This window comes from Aotus nancymaae, unplaced genomic scaffold (assembly GCF_030222135.1).
Source record: "Aotus nancymaae isolate 86718 unplaced genomic scaffold, 86718_ANA_hifiasm-v0.15.2.pri h1tg000053l, whole genome shotgun sequence".
Classification (NCBI taxonomy): Eukaryota; Metazoa; Chordata; class Mammalia; order Primates; family Aotidae; genus Aotus; species Aotus nancymaae.
The window spans coordinates 22,686,652-22,694,040 of record NW_026988467.1 but is presented as its reverse complement, the minus strand read 5'-3'; the positions used below and the strand labels follow the sequence as shown (position 1 = coordinate 22,694,040).

Here is a 7,389-nt window from a genome sequence, read left to right as displayed (position 1 = left end):
GGATCCTTCTATACCTCCACTCTGCTTGTAACAAGAAGAACAAAATGTTTATTTCTGATCCAGTCCCCCCAGACAAGTGATGCAGGGGCCCACAAAGGTCCTGTGGCAGGTATAACTTTAGCCGTTTTTGTTTTTGATGGGTCCTAGTTGTCTTCTTGGTGAGGAATGAGAACAGCTGGTGCAGCTGATGGTTAAGACCCAGGTTCACATCTCCGGCCCCTGTGTCCAAGAGCTGCTGGGGACGCCACCATCTGAAAACCATGCTGGATGGTGAGGTTGAACGTGTCTCAAAATTAGGATTCACCCAACTCCCCAGCAGGTCCTGAGGTGTTAAAGCTTGGGCTTCCTCTGACTCTCTGGCCTCTTCTGGGTGCTTCATGTTGCAAGAGTAGAAACTCAACTCAAAGTCACTTAAAGGAATGATCAGTACATGTACCTAGGAGAAATGGAGATGAAAGGGCTAGCTTCGGGAAGGAAGTTTGATTCAGCAGCTCACGTGTCACTAAAGACTCAGTTTCCTCAGTTCTGCCTCCCATGGTGCTGCCTTCGTCTTAACGCTGGTTTCCCTCGTGAGCCCGGGGGTCACCAGTGGGAATTCAGCCTCATGAGTTCCCATCCTGCAGGAATGAGAAAGTCCACTTCTCTACTCCTCAAACAACATTCCTGAAATTAAGTCTTGTTGGCCCTGATTGGCTAGAGGCTAGGGTTGTGGGCCCCTCCTTGACCAAGCTCTGTGTCCTGAAGGATGGGGCTTACTGGCAGGCTTAAATTCAGAGGCTAGTGTGTGGCTGACAAATGTCTTGACATATATTCCTCCTCAGGAGTCAACTGGTGCCTGGCACATGGTGGCACTTTGTTCATTAAGTCAACAGCTGTTTGATGAATATCTACCACATGCAGGAAATTGTGCTGATTGCTGAGAAAAAGCAGTGAACAGAAAGACAAGGTCCCTGCCCTCATGGACTTCCTCTGGGAGGCGGGACAGACATATAAATATGCAGACAGTACAATTCTAACAGTGCCAGATGAGGTTACATAGCCCAGGGGAGGAAATCCAAACTGTGCTTCTGTGAAGGGGAAAGGAGGGCAGGAAAGCTTTTGAGAGGAGGTAGCGGTTGGGTGCAGTGCCTGTAATCCCAGCACTTTGGAAGGCCGAGGTGGGTGGATTATGAGGTCAACAGTTTGAGACCAGCCTCACCAACATGTTGAAACCCCATCTCTACTAAAAATACAAAAATGAGCTAGGCGTGCTTATGCCTGTAATCCCAGCTACTTGGGAGGCTGAGGCAGGAGAATCGCTGGAACCCGGGAGACGGAGGCTGTGGTGAGCTGAGATCGTGCCACTGCACTCCAGCCTGGGTGACAAAGTGAGTCTCCAACTCAAAAAAAAAAGAGAGCAAGTAGCATTTACACTGGGACTTAAATTCAGCCATTCCACAACACATTCATATTTCAAAGCATCATGTTATACACATGTAAATATATAGAATTTTTATTTGTCAATTAAAAAAATAAAAACATTGCGATTTGAGGGTGAAAGCAAGACACTCCTTTAAGCTGACATTCTTCAAATATTTGCTCTCTGGTTATTTAGAGCAGGGGCTGGGAAGGAGGCACAGATAACCGCACTTAGTCTCTCCATGGTCCTGACCTCTTGGACCCTGGACAAACCTGTAGAACCCCCAAGGCCCACTAATCCGTGTAGCTCCGAATGTTACTTAGGCTGGCCCCTGACCTCCCAGCCCCAACCCTTATCCACATTTGTCTTTCAACAGTATACAGAACTCTCCTGGAGAGGAGTGCTAGTGAGTAGAATATTCTACAATGTATATAGGAGCCTAAGTGGCAGACACCGTGCTAGGCACTGGGGATGTGGCCATGAAGAAAACATGCAGCATACATAGTGCGTCTTAGTCTGTTCATGCTGCTATAACAAAATACCTCAGACTGAGTACTTTATAAGCGATAGAAATTTACTTCTCCCAGTCCTGCAGGCTGGGAAGACCAAGATCAAGGTGTCAGCAGATTCCATGTCTGTTCAGAGCTGCTCTCTCTGCTTCCAAGATGGTGGCTTGGTGCTACATCCTTACAAGGCAGAACTGAAAGGGCAAAAAGGGATGACTAGCTCCCTTGCACCCCTTTTATAAGGTTGCTAATCCTACCCATGATGGCTCCACCCTCGTGACTTAATCGCATGCTAAAAGCCCTGCCTCTTCATACTATCACACTAGCAATTCAGTTTTAACATATGAATTTTAGGGGGACACATGGAGACCATAGCACAGTGCCTGCTCTCATGAAACTTGCCTTCTTATTTACATCCACAGTGATCATGGAAAGAGACACATAAATGCAGTTCTGGAAAGTGCTATGCAGGAGAAGCTCTAGGGGCCATGAGACTTACTAGGAGGCAGGGAAGAGGTAGTATGGGCCATGGAAGGCCTCTGAGCATGTGATACCTTTTTGTGGGGGACACGGTCTCACTCTATTGCTCAGGCTGGAGAGCAGTGGCGCGATCTCGGGCTCACTGTAACCTCTGCCTCCCCAGTCAAGTGATTCTCCTGTCTCAACCTCACAGGCAGCTTGGGACTACAGGCACACACCACCTGGCTACGTTTTTGTATTTTTGGCAGAGACAGGGTTTCGCCACGTTGGCCAGGCTGGTCTTGAACTCCTGGCCTCAAGTGATCCACCCGCCTTGGCCTCTTGAAGTGCTGGGATTACAGGTGTGAGCCACCGTGCCCAGCCACATGTGACACTTATGCTAAGAAATGACCAAGAAGCAGAAATGAGCTAAGTGAGCAGCAGGGGGAGGCACATGCTCGGCAGGCAGGACAGCCTGTGCCAGCTGCTCTATGCAGGCCTCAGCTGGAAGTTTCAATCAAGAGCTGGGGAGAGACAATGGGGAGAGGAAGACACTAGGAAGCTCCACTGCGGCTTTAAGCTTTTGTTTCCAAAGCCCAACTTTATCAGTAATAAGGCCCAGATTTTTATTTCTCTATTGCCTTGATTACCATTTGGATTTCCTAATAGGTCCAGATCCCAACTGGAGAGGGAAGAAGTTGTGTGAGGTTTGGCCTTAAAACCCCTACACAAGGCAGGGGTGAGATCCTGTAGGGTCTTGTAGACCGTGTTATGGCTTTGGGGATAAAAGCGACAGGTCAGCAAGGGTCTTTTTTTTTTTTAATTGTGGTAAAATAGAGATAATATAAAATTTGCTGAATTAATCATTTTAACTGTATAGTTCAACGGCATTAAGTACATTCATACTGTTGTGCAACCATCACCACCATCCAGAACCTTTTTTTTTTTTTTTTTAATTTGAGACAGAATCTTACTCTGTGGCCCAGGCTGGAGTGCAGTGGTGCGATCTCGGCTCACTGCAACCTCCACTTCCTGGTCAAGCAATCCTCCAGCCTCAGCCTTCCAAGTAGCTGGGACTACAGGCATGTGCCACCATGTCTGGCTAATTTTTGTATTTTTAGTAGAGACAGGGTCTCACCATGTTGGCCAGGCTGGTCTCGAAATCCTGACCTCAAGTGATCTGCCCGCCTCAGCCTCCCAAAGTGCTGGGATTACAGGCGTGAGCACCTGCGCCCGGCCTCTACTTTCTGTCTCTATGATTTGACTGTTCTAGGAATGTCATATGAATGGAATCATTCAGCATTTGTTTTTTTGTGTCTGGCTTATTTCACTTAGCACGTGGTCTTCAAGTTTCACTCATGTTGTAGTATGTGTCAAAATTTCATTCTTCTTTAAGGCTGAGCAATATTCTGTTTTGTGTATATATTTTATTTTGTACATCCATTAATCTGTCAGTCACCAAAGTGTTTTAAGTAGAGATTTTATTTGTTTTATTTTTATTTTTCTGAGGCAGGGTCTTGCTCTTTGCCCAGGGTGTAGTGCAGTGACATGATCACAGTTCACCGCAGCCTTGACCTCCTGGGCTCAAGCGATCCTCCCATCTCAGCCTCCCAAGTAGCTGAGACCACAGGTGCATGCCACCATACCCAGCTAATTATTTATTTATTTATTTATTGTGGAGACAGTCTTACTATGTTGCCCAGGCTGCTCTTGAACTCCTGGGCTCAAGATATCCTCCTGCCGTGGCCTCCCAAAGTGTTGGGATTATAGTCGTGAGCCACCACATTCAACTGGGTAGAGACTAAACACAATCATATGTCCAGTTTAAAAGATCATTCAAGGCCGGGTGAAGTGGCTCACACCTGTAATCCCAGCATTTTAGGAGGCTGAGGCAGGCAGATCATTGGAAGTCAGAAGTTTGAGACCAACCTGGCCAACATGGTGAAACTTCGTCTCTACTAAAAATACAAAAATTAACCTGGCTTGGTGGCACATGCCTGTAATCCTAGCTACTCAGGAGGCTGAGGCATGAGAATCACTTGAACCCAGGAGGCGGAGATTGCAGTGAGCCGAGATTGCGCCACTGCACTCCAGCCTGGGCAATAGAATGAGACTCAGTCTCAAAAAACAAAAACATGGGAACTGGCAGGTGGAGACTGGATCAAGAGTGGGCAAGAGGACGAGAAGAGATGAGTTGCAAAGGTTCAGGCAAGAGAGGATAGTGGTCTGGATCAGGCTGTAATGGAGGCGATGGGAAGAAGTAGATTTAAGAGCAGGTGGGAGATTGCACAGGATCTGGTGTTTGGAAGTTTCGGGTGGGAAGGAGGAATAGCCAAGTAACTGCTGGACTTAAGGAAAACTCATAGCTCCTCGTAGGCTCAGAGGGGTCTGTTAAACTGAAGATAAGGGTGCCCTCTCTGAGACACCAAGGAACTTTCTGATGATCATTTGGCTTCCCCTGTGGCTTTCTAACAAAGGGAGGACACACCAGTCTTTTGATATACACACATTCTTGCATACTTGACTGACAAGTTTATCTTTGTAAACTCACAGATTGTTACCTGCTTTATGATTGAGTCAGACTCTGTTGCTTGGTTATTTGTAAACCCAAGGGTGAATCTCCTCTTAGTGTACCACAAAAAGAGTTTTGACGTTGTAAAGTTAAGGCCCAAACTCCCTATTATGGCAGTTTCTCCAAGAGAGTCTTTTGGGTCGTTCTCATGCCGTCCAGACTTCTCATGGAGACACCCTTCTGGACCACTGTATTATATTCTGAGTATTCAAGTTCAGACAGGGATAGGGAGGTAGACAGTTGAGCTCAGCTGGACGCCGTAGTGGTGCTATGCATCCACAGCTTGCTCCTCCAGTTAACTGGCACATCATTCACTCTGGTGCCACACACTCTTTCAGGAAAGCAATCTGTCAGTATTTACCAAGAACGCTTTCAATAATCAGTCCTCTTGCTGAGAGTCTGTAGCCTAAGAAAATGATTTAAAATGTGACATTCAATGTAGCATTTTTTTTTCCTCAGTTCAAGTTTAATACAAACTACAAAAGATCAGTGGGTTGATGTCCTCCACTGATACATCATACAAATCAGTGGCCTGCCCACACATAACTCAGGCCATCCCTACCGAAGGAAGAAAGGCTGGTCTCTCCACCCTCTGAAGGAAAGTCCTGCCTTAAAACACACCACAATTTGGCTGAATCTGAAGTCTTGTGTTTTACTCATGGAAAAAATAATACAGATGGATGTGGTGGCTCACGCCTGTAATCCCAGCACTTTGGGATGCCAAGGAGGGCAGATCATGAGGTCAGGAGTTCGAGACCAGCCTGACTAACATGGTGAAACTCCATCTCTACTAAACATACAAAAATTAGCCAGGCATGGTGGAAGGTACCTGTAATCCCAGCTACTCAGGAGGCTGAGGCAGGAGAATCGTTTGAACCCAGAAGGTGGAGATTGCAGTGAGCTGAGATCAAGCCACTGCACTCTAGCCTGGGCCTCAGAGCTAGACTCCATTAAAAAAAAAAAAGAGGTTTTGTTCTCATGGCTGCCCACTACTGGCGCTAAAACAGCCCAGCACTCGCTTCTGCTTGGAGAAATATTCTTTGCTCTTTTGGACATCAGGCTTGATGGTATCACTGCCAGGTTTTTAGCCAGTTGGGCACACTTCCCCATGTTTGTCAGTGAACTACAAGGCCTGAACTAGTCTCAAAGTCTCACCCACAGAGCAGCCAACGGGGAAGCCATTTACAGTGATCTGCAGAAGAATACCCTTATCATCAATGATAAAAAGGACCCTGAATGAGATGCCTTCATCAGCCTTTAAGACCTCATAATCAGCCGGGTGTGGTGGCTCACACCTGTAATCCCAGCACTTTGGGAGGCTGAGACAGGTGGATCACCTGAGGTCAGGAGTTCAAGACCAGCCTGACCAACATGGTGAAACCCCGTCTCTACTAAAAATATAAAAATTAGCCGGGCATAATGGCGGGTGCCTGTAATCCCAGCTACTCAGGAGGCTGAGGCAGGAGGATCACTTGAACCTGGGAGGCAGAGGTTGCAGTGAGCTGAGATTGTGCCACTGCACTCCAGCCTGCGCGACAAAGTGAGACTCTGTCTCAAAAAAAAAAACAACAAAACCCGTAATCCTGAGCAATGGTGCAGTTTGGGTCTGATACCAAAGGAACGTCCATGGGTCCCCATCTTCCTTGTTTCTTAGGTGTGTTGATCCATGCCAGGTGACAGAAGTGAGAATCCACAGAAGCACCAATCACTTGGCAGTTGAGTTTCTGAAATTCTTCTGCCCTGTCACTGAAAGCAGTGATCTCCATGGGGCACACAAAGGTGAAGTCAAGAGGGTGAAAGAAGAACACAACATGTTTTCCTTTGTAGTCAGACAGGCTGATATCTTTAAACTGACCATTTGGCATAACGGCTGTGGCTTTGAAACTGGGGGCAGGGTGCCCAATTTTACCATTTCCTGAAGACATCTTCCTATCAGCAGTCCTGACACAAGCCTCTGACAACAAGCCACCAACACCAGGCAGGAAGAGGACACCCAATGTAGCATTATTATTATTATTATTATTATTGTATTATTATTATTATTGAGACGGAGTCCCACTCTGTCGCCCAGGCTGCAGTGCAGTGGTGCAATCTCAGCTCACTGCAACCCCCGCCTCCTGGGTCAAGCAATTCTCCTGCCTCAGCCTCCCGAGTAGCTAGAATTACTGGCACGTGCCACCATGCCCAGCTAATTTTTTTTTGTATTTTTAGTAGAGACCAGGTTTCATCATGTTAGCCAGGCTGGTCTTGAACTCCCGACCTCAGGTGATCCACCTGTCTTGGACTCCCAAAGTGCTGGGATTACAAGTGTGAGCCATCGTGACTGGCCCAGTGTAGCATTATTGATAACAGTGAGAAACTGAAGGCAAAACATGTGTCTGATACATCCATAGGCTAGAATGTTCTGCAGCCATTAAAAAGTGGACATTCTCAAAAGAGTGGATCTTGTTCTT

At 46.9% G+C, this 7,389-nt stretch overlaps 1 pseudogene; it reads right to left on the bottom strand.

The window, feature by feature from the left end:
* Positions 1-5,912: 5,912 nt before the first annotated feature.
* Positions 5,913-6,900, bottom strand: LOC105708414 (peroxiredoxin-1-like; annotated as a pseudogene).
* Between the last annotated feature and the right edge of the window lie 489 nt (positions 6,901-7,389).